Below are 17,230 nucleotides of genomic sequence, written 5' to 3'. Positions count from 1 at the left end.
AAACACAGTTCTATGTATGTCAAACATGACATTTTATAAGCATGATTAATTAGTGAATGGGCTGATAAGGTATGATTTATTACAAACTGGAGTCTTGGCCAAACATCTGTTCATCTCACTCCAGTGTGAGTCATCACTGATATTTAAATGCTCACAAATTGCTTAATTGTGCCTGTCATCCATTCATAATGAACATCCTTTTAAAAAAAAATAGTTTTTGTGAACATCACAGTATAAATTATGAAAACATGTTACATTTGAGAAGTCTTACTGTGGCCCATAAAAAATGCTTCTTACTGCTCTTTATTTGTTTTCTCTGTGATATCATGTGCTGCCCAAAAGATTGTATGCTTTCCTCCCTAAGGCTGAATGATTTTCAGCACCCACACTCGCAAATATTTTTATTTAACTGAGCTTCTAGTTGCTGCAGTGTTTGGATCCTCTTTTTTCTGATTCTTTACAGCATGTTTGTTGTTGTTGTTTTTTGTTTTTGCAGTAGATGAAAGTGTTTTTTTCCCCTTCTCTGTGTCACTCACTACAAAGATGTGTAGGCCTATATGTTGTTCTTATGAATCTTAATCTTGAAAAGGAATTTACATAAAGTGAATCACTTCAAAGCTATTTGCACATAATATGGCTTTTATACAGCTACAATGCATGTGGTGTATAGATACATACAATCTATATTTAGTTTTTTAATGATTTTTTATTTTTGAACTATCCCTTTAATGTGCATTTCTGGATGTCTAAGTATTTTGGGTTTTCTCCTTTTTTGCTTTAATGACAGCATCATTTGAGCTGCATGATCCCCACAAGTTTGTGTCAGACCTGATGATCATGTTCTCAAGCATGATTTGAGATGATTCAAATAGCAACAAAGAGCTTCAGTTGAGCTTTAGCATCTGTAATGTCTGTCGAAAGAGTTCACCAGATCACGATCACAAATTTAAATAGTGACCTAGAAATATTGCAGAATCTTAAATATGTATTATTCTTTTTGCATCATAAACTTTTAATTTCCACATTCTGCTTAAAATTAGATTTTTAATCCTTGATTTTTTATGTGGTCACCACATTTGGGAACACCATTGTCTACTTGTGTGGTTAAGTAAATTGCAATTAAAAATACAATATATTGTGCAAATTTGGTGTTTTTTTGTTGTTTCACCAGATCAATATCTGGCACATACATGACAGTATGTGTGTGTTTTTAAATAAAGTGCTTGTTCTGATAACCTGGTTCTGATTCAGGTTGATTTGAGCATTAATTCCCTCATGGTGCTGGAAGAGCAGACGTTCATGGCCCTTTTAAGGCTATTTGTTCCATATACACCTTGTACCATGTCATGATGATTTCTTATTCTGTTGTGTTTGGAACAGTAGAGTGATTTATCATACCTTGAGTTTCATGGCCAATATCGAATTTTGACCAACATCCAGCAATAGAGGAGTGGTATAGGTGGTACTTAGTTAAAGGGATAGTTCACCCCAAAATAAAAAATAAATTAAATAAATAAATATACATACATACATACATAAATAAATAAAAAATCTGTCATCTTTTACTCACCATCATGTCATTCCAAACCTGTATGACTTTCTGTCTTATATAGAACAACAACAACAAAGATATTTAAAAAAAAATGTCTCAGAGGTTTTTATTTTTTTATTTTTTTATTTTGGAAGTCAGTGGTTACCAAAACTGTTTGGTTACCACAGCATTCTTAAATATCTTCTTTTCTGTTCCAAGTCATACAGGTTTGGAAAAACTCAGATTCATTTTTGGGTGAACTATCTCTTGAAGAATTACATAAAATAAAGACAATTTAGAGTTTTTTATTAGTGTCTATGTATTGCATCTACAAAGTTTTTACTGTGTCTATCAAAATACAATTTAAATTAAAACAATTATACTGTAAATAATAGGATATAATAAAATTAAAAAAGTTAAAATAGTAATGTAAAAATATAAGCATATTTTCAAATATCTTTTTTTTTTCTCTCCAGCATTCTCATAGCTTTTGTCTCAGTCTGTATTTAGCCACCACATTAATGTAGGCTGTGGTAAATAAAGAGATGTGTTTAATTGTGCTGTTGTCCTCTGAGTCTTAGATCCAATGAAACAATGTGTCTAATCTCATATTCACAGAGTTATTGGCCCTTCCACATGAAGCCCAAGAGAACAACCTAGACTCTGATGTACTAGTGTTTGAAGGTCTGAACACACATGGCTGATGTTAAGACCTCGAACAATGGCTTTCCATGCGGACTATTATCAGCAGAGCTGAGATGTTGAAAGCTGTGCCGTTGGGAAATAGAGAACAAATGTTATTGTGTGTTAATTTGGCGGCGAATGCATATTGAATGGATTCCTTTGTCAAATGCAAATGTGCACATTACACTGTGTTTAATATGCAAACAATGGGATAATTACACAAACATGCAATAATAATAAAAAAAAAAAAAGCAGGCATAAAACTAGTCTAGTCTGTCATAGGGAACCTTTTCAAACATTGAATCATCCATCATTGTTGTATACAGTGGCATGAGGCAACTCAGATATGCACCGATGCTCGGGTAGGACATTGTCATTCTAATTGTAGTTTACAGGAAATGACTGAAGATTTCAGCCAGACTTTATTCAGGGGGTCTGTCCGTAGAGTCTTTTTTCCCCTCTGGCATGTGCAGTGTCATTATTTGTTTAGTGAACTTCTTGGTTTGATACCTGAAACAAGGTTCTGTACTGACAGTATGACAGTAAAATGTGCCTTTGTCTGCCATTTTTATTCCGAATTCACTTTCCATCCCCGTCGCTCTGAAGATAAAATGCCTGATGTTAAAATTCACAAAGAACATCTTTGAACCATATGCAATCTGTGCGAAATCTTAAAGGGATAGTTCATCCCAAAATCATTTACTCTTCCTCATGTCACTCCAAACCTCCAAACCAATCCTTTCTTATGTTAAACACAAAGATTTTTTGGCTTTGATTGTATGAACAAAAAAGCACTGAAACATTTTTTAAAATATCTTCTTTTTTGCTCTGCAGAAGAAAGAAAGTCATACTGGTTTGGAACGACAAGAGGTGAGTAAATTCATTTTTTGGTAAACTCTCCCTCTACATATTTACAGTAAGCCTTATATTGACTTGAATACTGGAAGAATTCATTTCTTATTCATTACAGCACTCACTTAGGATAAATATTTTACCCTTAACCAGTGCATCACCAAGAACTGACCCCAGCATCTGCTTAACAGCCGCAAACTGCCCATCACATGTTTCAGTTAGATCTCAAAACCACGCTCACACATTACGCATGTCTACATGAGCGCTTGTTATTTACAGGATGTGTCTCATTCCAGAGTGGTTGACTCACATTACTCGTGTAAGAAACAACCTCTGAATAACGATCGCACAACAACTGCAGAAGCTCTCCATCAGCAATTCAGTTTTTTCCACATTTAATGTGGAAGAAATTCTCTTTGTGGTCACTTTAAAACAGGTTGTTTATACAAAAATTAGCTCATACCTTCAAAACGTCCCACAAAGTCTCCTGAGGATTAAAGCGGCGTAATCCAGTCCTCCAGTCGCTATTGCAATAAACTATTCGATCTCGCGCACACGCTCTCTTTCTGGTCTTCTCCTCAATCACTCTCTGTAATGCGCTCGCCCTCTCGCTCTCTCTTTGGCTCTCTTTAACTTGCCCTCTCTCTCTCTCTAACACACTGTCTCTCCCTCTCTCATCTGAGCATTGTGCAGAGCTCTGTGAAAACAGAATGAGGGGGAGAGCAAAGCGCTTGCTGAATTCAGTATTCACCCCTGCAGTGTCAAGGGGACAGAGAAGTGAGAGAGAGAGTGAGGCTGGCTGCTGTAATGCTCATATGCGCTCAGGACTGATGCTCTTGGAACTGGGTGCCTGTGGGTGTCAGAGGCTGCTCGTCTGCCGTTACTTCCCTCCCAGAGATTGGCTCTCCTCCCCCTTTAAATTGCTGGATTAATGCGGGTCCCACCAGTGCTAAACATAGTCGGCGTAGTCAGCTTTGCTGCGTTACCCTCAGGGGACATAGAGATTTTCAATGAACAAGCTGAAGGATTTTTTTGTCACATTCAGTTGTTTTCACCTTACGTGTGAACATAGAACATTAGTGTATTCTCAAAATCTTCTGGCTAAATTCACTTTTCCAACTGTTTTATGGTTCTTTTTTTTTTTTTTTGACGAAAACATACTGTGTTAATCAATTAATAACTTTTGATGTGTGAATCTCTGAATGTGGTTTGACCCAGTTAAAGAGACTTTTGAAGTATTTTTATGGGTGGGAAGAGGTTTTACAGTTTAGTTTTTTTTTTGTGGTGCATACATGCATTTGGATTTGAAAGATTTCCTATAGATTACATGTGTTATACTTATCCGCAAGGCTATATCTGTCATTCACAATGTTTTACAGATCTCTTGCCTGTCGAGTGTTTGTTTATTAAATATAGGGGCATATTACAGTACTTATATTTAGTGTTGGGGGTAACGCATTACAAGTAACACGAGTTACGTAATCAGATTACTTTTTTAAAGTAAGACATTACTTTTTAATTTAGAAGGAAATATCTGAGTTACTTTTTCAAATAAGTAATGTTACTTTGTTTCCCATGACTTGACTGACAGCTCTCGTGTTGCCATGTTGAGAGAAATCGGGAGTAATTGCAGAGGCGTTGTGTTCGCCATGTGAACATGATGTTACTGTAGTTCTTGACTAAATATGAACATGTATTTATTCTCCTGCACAAAAAAAGATTCTGTATTCTTCAAAATGAATAAAATATTAATGAATAAATTAATATTTAAAAAGTGATTAAACAACTCTGATGAGAATAACTTGTTGCTTTACACAGTGTTAGTTCTGCCTCAATGTAATATAATTATTAAATATAATTTTTTTATATTTTAATTCTTTTTTTTAATAATATAAATACAGTACATACATATTTACATTTCATCTGCGATTTTCCTTCAAAAACACAGATTCTGTCTGGAAACTGGTGTTTATTATAACTTATACTACGGGGCCGTTGAATGCTTGAATCTGATTGGCTGACCAACATTCTAAAGTGTGCAATTATTTTCAGGGAAACGCACGGCAAACGTAGTCCCAGGCAGCTCTTGACCGCATTACATGTAAATATCACTTCGCCAAATGATTTCAGTTATTTCAAAGGTCCTTGCAGCTTACAACAGCAAAATGACCAAAACCCACAACACTGGTCAAACAAATAAATATAGCAAACAATAGGATACAAATGAGAGATTATTTCCATGTTTTGCCACAAAATTAAGTTTTATTGTGTACGTAAAGCACATACTCTATTTCTCCCTCTCTCTCTCCTTTGACACACACATAGTTTGCACACACAGATATGCGCTTATGTTGTTAGCGCTATCAGTTTTATTAGTAAAATAGTTTAGCAACTTAAGAGCTACATGACATTTCTTACAAGCTAGGTAATGACGGCGCTGTTCATGAAGAAAATTAACTTAAAGTTTCACTATTAGTAGAGGCACTGCTGCCGAACACTTTTGAGAGACACACAGACTCTCAGAGGTAACGTAATTCACACGCTCCCTCTCTCTCTCTCTCTCTCTCTAATAACTTGATTAAATAGTTGCATAAGTCTGCTATCAACGGCTCAGTCCTCCGTTACTAGATCTAAAATGACATTTTGGAATTAGCAACGGAGGCGTTGTATGAGATGCGGAAGAAACTAATCCTACCCACAATTGCGTTTTAAGTACAAAAACTGGACGAATGCCTTGAAGTATATCATCTGATCGATGTCTTGAGGTGTGGCAACCATAGTATAAGCGGAATAATTGACTCCGGGCCGTTGAATTATTAGAAAAATAATGCACACCCGAGGTGTAGCGTGTGCATTATTTTTCTAATAATTCAATGGCCCGTCGTCAATTATTTCTTAAATGTCATCTTGAGCAGCACATTCAGTGGTGAACAGCCTTGCAGCAGTTCGAAAGTCACATTAAACGTGCTAATGTCCATCTGAAGCATCTCACATTATGGAATTACCCCTTTTTTTTAGAAGCACCCAAGAATGTGGTCGAAGAATCTCACAGAACTCAATCACAGGCACATTCAGCTTGAGCAAGAAAACATAAAACGAATAGCTTGGGGTAAGCACATATTAATGTTCAGTGTGTAAACAGCAAAATGGGCTTTAAAGCCATCTATGCTTAATGGAGTACAAGTGTGCTGACTCTGGGCAGTTTAGATCAAGATGCAACACAATCAAACAGCACGCACAACCACTAAATATCTCTACCTACAACCTAGTAAGCAGTTAAACAAGGCACAATTATCTTCTGTAATTGGACCATTAACTGTGACTCCAGTCCGGTCTTCCATTTACTTACAACCTACGTATGCAAAGCCGTTGAGCACACTAATGGTGTGGCTAAAAACATGCTGGGTGATACAGAGTGCAGTTATTTGTGTTTCTGGGTTTCCTCATCACAAACACTAATTTACTGCCAGTCAGGCATTGGCGTGAATCCCCGAGTCTGATCATCCTCGGAGCAGATGGCATGGCAAGCTTCCATCCTGAGTTAGACTAAGAGATAATCCTCACAGCACATGGTGGGCTATAACACAGAGACTCTTATTTTTGGAGTGAGGGGGGTCCAAGTGTGGGAGTGGAAAGTCTCTAAAGTCCTGCAAGCTTCAGTGGAGGCCAAACCATCAAGGCGTTGAGATCATCCAGGCCTCCAGGTGTGAGTCGAGCTTCTACTGATTACGGTCTGTGATCTCTTAACTACTCACACACATAGTGCATCGAAAGAGGCAGATGTGAACATATATGCCCTGTTTGCACCTGGTATTAACATTCAGTGATCCGATTACAGTAGGTTAGAAAATGAGTTCCAAAATGTTGTATGATCTGATCACTGAAACCACATTCGGAGAAAGTCAGAACCACAAGTTAATACAGGTGCCCGAACTGAAACAAAAATGATAACAGTTGCGGTGAAATTTGAACATGTAGAAGTATGTTTGAAAGCAAAAGTGTGCTTTTTTTAAAGAAACCTTTTTTGTTGCTTTGTCTGTAATAAAATCAAGACCAGGTTTAAATGTGGTCATAGTGTGCCATGATGTTTCCTACAACTCAGGGCTTTCACCTCAAATAACATCTGTGCTGCCTGTCATTTTGAGTGATGTAGATTAGCAGAGTAATGTGTGTGTTTGTTTGTGTGTGCCTACATACCCATATTTTGGGGACAAATTTGTACCCAGAAGTGAGCTAATTCTGACAAACCCTTCTTTTGGAGACATCCATATTTGTAAAATGTGATAAAAATAAATTAGGTAAAGTTAGCTAAAAAAAAGAATATCTTAAAATGGTTTAGAAGATTAGAATTCACCATTGTATTTTTTATTAAATTTCAGAATGCTTTACATTTTTTAATTGAGGCTGCAAACATTGTTTGATTTTTTTTTATGTATTATGTGCCTTAGAGACAAAGAAACAGATCTGTTTTAAATGTCACCTATAGTGTCTAGTTTCTGTACTTAATTTACACATTACCATTCAAAGGTTTAGACTCACTAAATATAATACTTTTTTTAAACAAGGACACACTAAATTGATCAAAAGGGGTGTAAGGACATTTTTAATGTTACAAATGATTTATATTTCAAATAAATGCTGTTCTTTTGAACTTTCTATCTATCAAAATATTATGCAGAACAACCATCTTCAACACTGATAATAAGAAATGTTTTTTAAGCACCAAATCAGCATATTAGAATGATTCTGAAGGATCACGTGACACTGAAAACTGGATTAATGGCTTAAAATGTCTGCTTTGTCATCACAGGAATAAATTACACTTATACAATTATACATAATATATTTCAAAATAGAAAATGGTAGTTTTGAAATGTAATACAATTCTAGCTTTTACTGTATTTTTAAATAAATAAATGCAGACTTGGTGAGCAAAAGAGGATCAAGGTTGAATAACACTTTATTTCCCAGAATCCCATTACCAGTTGAATTTTCTATCAAATGTTTTATTTATTTATTTATTTTTTTTTTTTGTGGATAGGGACAAGAGATAGAAAATATAATCATCTCAGTGTAAAAAAAAAAAGGAAGTCATTGAAACTGTCCACCATGATAGGAAAACAAATGTGTGATTGTTTTGCTTAGGGAGCAGTGTGGGTTCTGAGCTCTACCACAGTAACAGGTTGTTTGGCAGTTATCCTCATCCATTCACTTATTAATGAATATTATTAAACGCTTTATTGTGCAGCAAAGATTTCAATGTCAAAAATGTTTCACCATACCCGCAGTGGGAGATTCAGCATAAAGTTGTGACAGATGGGTAGGGATATCATCTCAATAAGGGTATTTGAAAGACAATCCGTTGCATTGCTGATGAAAAACCACATATAATTTATCAGGCAGGAGAGGGAAAAACACAGTAATTTTAAGATTTTCCCTGTGCTCCTTCCATCAGATGGCATGTGACAGCGATGGTTCATTTCTCTGGTCAATGTAGATCCATATGGAGCTTGCTGCGATTCAGTTCCTTTGAGAGAAGAAAGGGCTCAGAGTCCAAGCGCAGTATCTGAGAGGCACAGGAGGAGTGAAGGAGACCACCTTCAGACCCCATCAACCCTGCCGTGCTCGCAGAGTGGCCTGCATCTAGTATGATAATTTGACCACTGAGGTGCCATCATTGGAATGCATGAGAGAAGTCTATTTTCTCTACCAGTCTATTTCCCTTCACTCTCTTTACATGGAGAGCTCTTTAATTTGTTTCGGCCTCGTCACTTCACACACAGTCAGCCTACATCCATTCAGTCTCATTAGATACACGACCACAGCACTTGACCGTGGCTGCTTGACTGTCTTTTTGAGTAAGATGAGGGACCTGCTAAGTCTCACAAACACAATTTGCTGGAACTCAATGAGTCTTGGTGCGTTCTCTCCACTCGTACTCGGTAAATTGATTTTTGTAGAGGAAGAGATTCCACCTGACCTCATTTCTGGCCATACACTTGGCTTATGGGATTAGATCGGGGGGCTGAAATCCCCTGAGCTCCATCCACTATTATTTTACATGATGCTCACCTGAGAGGAAACTCTGTGATACTTGAAAGAAAATGTATTAAATGTACTCAGATGTGTTTATGGGGGCAAGCACAGGGGAAGCACAGGCGTCGGTTGTCAGAATGAGCTATTTTTACAGATTCGGTCTGCATGTGAGAATGTTAATGTGTTAATGTGTGCCATTCACTGTGAGGAGTATATGGCATATGGCTTCACTTTCCTTTTTGAGTCGAAACTAAAAGAACACTTTTTAAAGGTGTAAAAAGTGCACCAAAGGCAACTTCGAAGGGCTCACTAATGGATTGCACAATATTGTAGTATAGTAGGTGTTAGACTGACAAGCCCTGGTGATTCAGACTGTTGGGAGTTGACTTGATTTACACCAAGAATAGAAAGCAAACCACTCTGAGGCAAAAGCTTCATGACATAATCTTTCTTTGAAACATATGAAACGCCCGCAGCAGTCGGGCAAATCAATAAAGCAGAGGATTACTGAGAGTTAACCTGTTTGTGGGTAGGACAGTGAAGCTCGGCTGTTTTGTGATATAAAACTAAATAAAAATAGCATTTTAAACTAAAGTTCAAATCAAATTGTTACATATACTGTAATTCATGGTAACACTTTATTTTAAGGTGTCCTTGTTACAGATGTTACATGTACTTACTATTATAATAAATTAATTATGCATAATTACATGCAAGTAACCCTAAGCCGAACCCTAACCATATAGTAAGTACATGTAGTTAATAAATATTACTCAGTACCTAAATGTATAATTACATTGTATCAAGGACACCTTAAAATAAATATAAAAAAAAAAATAATACACAAATTAAAATAGTCCATTCTTTAATCAGTTAACATTTGGATACAATTATTGTACATTAAAATATTTCCAACATTTTCTTATTTTTTACTTTCCACTCAGGATTGTGAGAGACACCCAGGTGGATGCAGTTGGAGTGAATACAAACAAACTTCAGCTAACATGATGCCTCCAGGAGAACCGCAGCAGGGCTGAATTGTTGGGTAACCATGCATGTCTTTTCTTTTCTGTTCTTTTCTTGTTGCTTTTCTTGAACCTTGTTCCCTGTAATTTCTTGCACCCACGCATACAGAAAAGTGACACAACTCTGGCACGCATTGAAATACGTCATTAACAGCTAGTTGTTCAATTTGGTTCCGTACACGATGCATATAATTTTTGTAAATACGGTTGCCACTACCAGGATTTTTTTTACCAGTTAATTCAGTTGTAGAAGGCAATTGTATCTCCTGTAAATGACTGAACTGCATGTTTACAGAACAGTATATATAACGAGTAATTTTATATTAAACCAGACATTGGTTACGCTGTATGTTTTTGATTCACTAAAATGAAACAGATTAAAATAGTAATTTGTTCATGAATCAGACGACTCTGGTTGCGCTGTTTGTTTTTAACTTACTACAAAGAACCAGTTTAAAATAGTTATTTGTTTGTAAATTGGACTTCACTGGTTGTAAACCAGACTTCACTCTGTTATTGCATGCAGCCTGCGAAGACAGCCTTTATTTCGTTCTGATTTTCATAATTTTACTCAACCCTATATTTTAGGCATAATCTACAGGCTTAAGAAACTCCAGAATTGGCTACGTGTATTAATTAGGGCTGGTAATTTAACGCATTAATTAGATTAATTAATTACGGTGAAAAATAACGTGTTAAAATTATTAACGCATTTAACGCACTTGCCCCGCCCCAGACCTACGTGGGTCATCTGACATTTCATACAGTTGATTATGGCAAATATGATACAGGGCAACAACTCACTGCGTGATGGAGCCTAGAGAACGTATTAGAATGTCCCTACAATTCAAGATATGGGGCAAAAATGCCCCTGTTTGAGTTTTTGTCTCATATTTACATCATATAGTTAAGCAATATCACACGAGCAATAGGCTAAGTGTAATATCACACGAGTGTAAATGTGATACTGATCTTATACAACAGTTCAGTAAGTAAGAAGTTAATATTGTGTTATTTTAGACACAATGTTGTCTGTTTTGCTAAATTTTGGCAACGAAAATATAAAGACAAAGCAGAACTGTTCGTCTCCGAGCAACACACAGCGGCATTTCATTTCTTAATCCACGTTTTGAACGAACTGGGTGAACCATCTGGCCATACCAGTCAACATTTGGGTACCAAAATACGAGGGGGGGGAGGGGGGTGCAGAGTCAAAAGTAACAATTTTTATATATTATATTATATTATATTATATTAATTTAAACAATTATCAAACAATTATATTTCTTGTCGATCCACCAGTTCACATTTACAACTGCGTGTTTTCTACGTAAAAATAAGGGTCGTTTTTGGCTTTGGTCTAAACCAGGGGTCACCTTTCGTCAGGAATATAGCCGTTTCCCCCGTAACCGCAGTAAACAAAGCAGCAACTTGCAGCACTCATATTTAATCAATTAAACCATATCCTTTTGAAGTGTAAGCTATATCTCAATATGGAGCACCACCTAAGTCTTCTCCTCCCATTTCTACCAGTGATCATTGTTTCCTTCCCGCGGTACTAACTGCGCACATATCAATAGCATCACTGGGCTGTAGGTTGCCAGCTTGAGGGGACAAATGGGTTGAAATTTGTATGCGTCGATCGTGTGAGAAAGATGCGTTTCATACAATATCTGGCAAGTGAACAACCTTGGAATTTGTTGACGTGACTATTCATATAATGAAGTTTGGCCCATACAAATTACGGGAGTTTTACCGGAAGCGAATGTGGCAAACATATAAAATACGCCCAGTTGGATTTTTTTTATAGAAAGATAAAAAAAATACGGGATAAATACGGGAAAATATTTAAACGGGATGATAGCGGGATAGAATGGTAAAATACGGGAGAATCTCGGGAAAAACGGGAGGGTTGACAGGTATGCATTTGGTGCGTTGAACCATTGGCCATAGGCGTGTTGGATTTGAAGCGGCGCTGCACAGACCGATCGGTGTATGACATCAAAGGACCGCGAGAGCGATTCAAAAGCATAAGGAGCCGTTTGCTCTCTATAGCTCTTGTTGTACTTTGATGTCACACACCGATCGATCTGATGGTGATGATCCGCTTCAAGTCGAACAAACCTAATGATTCAATGGACCATTCATAAAGAATCATTTACTTCACTCCTGAATGAATCAGCCATATGAATGAATAAATGACTCGATGACTTAAAAGACATTTACCACCACCTACTGGCTGTTTTAGTTTATTATTTAGAGTATCATTTCATTAAAGAATAATTTCATATTTTACATAGAATAATAATAAAATTAAAGGAGCCGTTTGCTCTCTATAGCTCTTGCTGTACTTTGATGTCACACACCGATCGATCTGATGGTGATGATCCGCTTCAAGTCGAACAAACCTAATGATTCAATGGACCATTCATAAAGAATCATTTACTTCACTCCTGAATGAATCAGCCATATGAATGAATAAATGACTCGATGACTTAAAAGACATTTACCACCACCTACTGGCTGTTTTAGTTTATTATTTAGAGTATCATTTCATTAAAGAATAATTTCATATTTCCATAGTAATAATAATAAAATTAATAAAATAAATTATTAAAGGTATAGTTCACCCACCCAAAAATGGCAGTTGTGTCATAATTTACTCACCCTCATGGTCCAAAAGAGAATATGTAATACATTTAATCAAACAAACTATTTATTTTTGTAATGTCTGTTTGATGCTTTACACAACAATGACTTTAAATGATCTTTTGGGAGTAATTTCTCAGCTAAATTTGATGTGCGATTAATTTGCAATTAATTAGATTAATTAATCACCACATCATCTAATTAATTCGATTAAAAATTGTAATCGCTTACCAGCCCTAGTATTAATATTTGGTAGCACTGGGGTGGGTATATCAGGTGGCAGGTTGGTGATGGTACAATGCTTCTTACTCACAGAGCACAGCAATCAGGGCTGACCAGAGAAACAGTGCAGACAAACCGCCTCTTTCAGCTGATGCATTTAGCTGATGCATCATGCATCACAATCAGCCACACCAGAGATGAGACGGCATATAACAACTTACAATATCATCGGCATGTTGTCAATGTATTTTCACGACACGTTCTCTGCAACAGTTAGAGAACACTGAAAGCAAACAGTGGAACAGCACATGCCAAGAGGGCAAATTGTGAGGCTAAGCTTAGATTAATTGCCTCTAGCTGGCTACAAAATAAGGACACGTCAGATACCGCGGGGGACATCAGTGACTACACAATTAAATCAGCCATCTTGTCACCCTTTTTCTACAGTGCTTCACATTTTAGATCACCTTACATTGTTTACTGTACTTACATTGTGTACCTTACACTGTATACAGGAATGGGATTTGGTTTTGTGGACACAGTCCTGGCTGCTGATTGTGATAAACGGCCAATAGACTAACAAATACTGGGCAGTGCGCTACTTTTGTTTAGTGCTATCTTTACAGCATCATTCCACAGCAAAATGAACCTTATTGCTGTGGAAAATAAAACTACTCTGAAACCCGTTTGTTGTAAGCATCTGTGCACGATGGTTGTTCCAATGGTGTCATCAAAGAGCATGTCTCAGAAAAGCAGCGAGGTATTAGGAGCAGTTCATTCAGTGGGGTAATATCGCATCTGGCTAGCTATAGCTGAGGCCCAATTATAAGCTGCAGATTTGGACTGGCCTGATTCTCTGCTGTTAGAAATTGCACTAGTAATGAAGCAGGGAAGATCAAACAGAATGTCATCTGAGGAGATTAGAGGGCTCAAAAACTTGCAAATTTGATAAAGTATGCATATATACACATATATATGTAAACTAATGTTCAAAAGTTTGGAGACTGTTTTAACATGTTTGAAAGAAATTGCTTGTGCTCACAGAAGCTGCATTTATACGGTTTTTACTGTATACATATAGTACTGTATATTGTGTAATATTGTGAAATAGGATTAAAAATCGAAAAAAAAAAACTTTTCTGTATTAATATGTTTTATTTTATTTTTATTTTCTTATGATGGCAAAGCTGAATTTTCAGCAGCCATTACTCCAGTCTTCAATGTCACATGATCCTTCAGAAATCATTTTAATATTTTAATCATTTTAAATGCTCAAGAAACATTCCTTATTATTATCAATGATGGAAACAGTTGTGCTGCTTAACATTTTTGTATAAACTATTAACAGAAAATGTATATTTTATTTTAAATAGTAGTGTTTTGTCTATCTATAATCTTTTCTCTCTCTCTGTCTGAGAACACATTGAAAATCCAGGATTATTTTTTTTTTTATCACAATTTAAACCTGGAAAGAAATAGAAATTCTGCACTATTTCTAGGATAAATTTGTTCTTACTAAATTTAGTGAACGTGTGAACACCACAGTACATGAAATCAGAATTTCTTGCTTCTGGCAAGATGCTTTTGAATAATCTCAAATCATGCTAGAGAACATGATCATTAGTTCTGAAATTCACGTTTCATTTAAACTTTTCACTCTAACTGTTATACTGATAATATAAGATTTAATGGAAAAATTATTACATTTGAAAAATTTGATGTAGATGCATTTTCAGTGGTCTCAACAATTGTTGGCTGTGGCCAATTTATGGGCTCTTGTCCTAAAGCAATGTTTCTGTATCCACATAAACATGTGTAGGACTGTTGATGCTATTGGATTCAGGCTATTGCAGCACAGCAAAATCTCTCACAAAGTCCATCTAATAAGACCTTAGAGACGCAGCCCAGAGCAACATTCTGATTCAAAGATCTCCCTTAGTCAAAGACCTGCAACACAGCCTGATTCAATCACCATGCACGACAGGACGGTGAGGAACCTCTGCTTGCAATTTGAAGTACCAGAGTAGGCCAAGATAGATTAGATTATTACATTTTTAAATTGCTGTATGTCGTAATTAAAATAAACTTACTAAACGTAGTGATGCTTTTAACTACATTTTTGGTAGCGTTACAGAAGCTCAGTTGTTTGCAAGATGTTTTACAACATTTAACGACATTACACTATTTTTTTAGGAGTTTTCTTGAATCCTAGTTCTTTCTAAAGTAGCAGTCTGATTCTGTTGAACATGAATTCTGTTGAATGAAATATGAAGTTTATTTATTTCTATTTAATGCCAAATTATGCATGTTTTATTCAATGATGGGTACTTTTTGCCAGTTAATTTTGTCCACTAACAATGTTAAAAATTGATATAATCATTTTCACACAGTAAATACTGATAATGTTTGTGTTCATTTGAACCCTTTCTTTTAGATTATCATCATTTTTAATATGTAAAAATGCATTTGACAATGAATTTTAAGATTGAAAGTCTGGGACAAGAATGGTAAAACAATAAAATGTAAACATATTTGTTTCTTCTTTTTTTAAATAAATGAACTCATTAAAAGAAATCTGTTTAAATGTATATCAGTTTTAATATAAATCCAAAAAGTGCCTGAAGATGTAGAAACACTTATAGTGTATAGGTTTGTCATTGTTTTTGTACTACATAAACCATTCATTTCAAGTGAAGTGAAATGAAGTGAAGTGAAGTGAAGTGACATGTGGCCAAGTGTGGTGACCCATACTCGGAATTTGTGCTCTGCATTTAACCCATCCAAGTGCACACACACAGTAGTGAACACACACACACCGTGAACACACACCCGGAGCAGTGGGCAGCCATATTGCTTCAGTGCCTGGGGAGCAGTTGGGGGTTCGGTGCCTTGCTCAAGGGTCTCACCTCTGTCGTGGTATTGAGGGTGGACTGCCCGACTGCCCTATTTGTTTGTACTTGTACCGTTTCTTTTTTAATAATTGTATAATTAGGGCCTGAGCACCGATGGTGTGAGGACCCTATTGGAATTGCTCCCTTTCTTATTATTAGGGCCCGAGCACCGATGGTGTGAGGACCCTATTGGAATTGCTCCCTTTCTTATTATTAGGGCCCGAGCACCGATGGTGTGAGGACCCTATTGGAATTGCTCCGTTTCTTCTTCTTCTCCAAAGTGAATCGCATTTTTGAGGGCCTAAACATGCTCCAAACTCATGGAACTTTGCACACACATCAGAACTGGCGAAAATTTACATCTGATATGGGTTTCAGACGTGGGTGTGGCAAAATGGCTTGACAGCTCCACCTATAAAATTTCAACAAAGTGCCCCTCGAGCTACGTTTCACGTACACGTACGAAACTCGGTACACACATGTAACACACCGATACCTACAAAAATGTCTCCTGGTTCAAAATCCGAAACCCAACAGGAAGTCCAGGAATAGGAAACAGAACAGGAAGTATGATTTTTGGGCAGTTTTTGTCATTTTCAGGCCTCGTACCTTAACAAACTCCTCCTACAGTTTTAATTGGATCATCTTCAAATTTGCTGAGTGTAATTATAAGGCCTTTGCGATGCTAAATTGCGAAGATCTTGAGTTTTCGTCGAAGGGCGTGTCCCTGGCGGCCTGACAAAGTTTGATGTTTCGCCATGAAACAGGAAGTTGCTGTAACTCAGGCAAGCAATGTCCGATCCGCCCCAAACTTCACACGTTTGATAGGTGTTCTGTCCTGAACACATGTCAATGCCCATATTCAGTTATAGTCATAGCGCCACCTGCTGGCAACAGGAAGTGTCATGGTTAACACTGTTATGGACTCCTAGGAACATATTAAAAAGCGTCAGCAAGTGTTAAATAGGCTGCCAACATGCTAGAAACATACTATAACATGCTAGCAATACTTAGCTAAGTGCTAAAGCATGCTATATGCAGTGAAACAGGATGTTACTGTAACTCAGGCATGCAGTGTCCAATCTGCCCCAAATTTAACATGTTTTGATAAGACTTCTGTCCTGAACAAATCTACATGTCTTTATTCGGCTATAGTCATAGCGCCACCTGTTGGCAACAGGAAGTGACATGTTTAACACTGTTATGGACTCTTAGCAACATATTAAAAAGCGTCAGCAACTGTTATATTGGCTGGCAACATGCTAGAAACATGAAAAAACATGCTAGCAACACTTAGCTAAGTGTTAAAGCATGCTATTAATGCAGTGAAACAGGAAGTT

General features: G+C 36.7%; 1 protein-coding gene across 1 annotated transcript in view; it reads right to left on the bottom strand.

Annotated features, from left to right (window-relative positions):
* cdh12a (cadherin 12a) overlaps positions 1 to 3,667 on the bottom strand; it is a 72,390-nt gene extending 68,723 nt beyond the window's left edge. Inside the window, exon 1 of the mRNA XM_016484377.1 lies at positions 3,531 to 3,667. The gene's annotated coding sequence lies outside the window, so the exon portion shown is untranslated. The remainder of the gene's footprint in view (positions 1 to 3,530) is intronic.
* Positions 3,668 to 17,230: the final 13,563 nt, after the last annotated feature.

The sequence above is a fragment of the Sinocyclocheilus anshuiensis genome, unplaced genomic scaffold, assembly GCF_001515605.1.
Source record: "Sinocyclocheilus anshuiensis isolate Anshui unplaced genomic scaffold, SAMN03320099.WGS_v1.1 scaffold3210, whole genome shotgun sequence".
Classification (NCBI taxonomy): Eukaryota; Metazoa; Chordata; class Actinopteri; order Cypriniformes; family Cyprinidae; genus Sinocyclocheilus; species Sinocyclocheilus anshuiensis.
The sequence above is the reverse complement of the archived record's forward strand: the minus strand, read 5'-3'. Positions and strand labels throughout refer to the sequence as shown.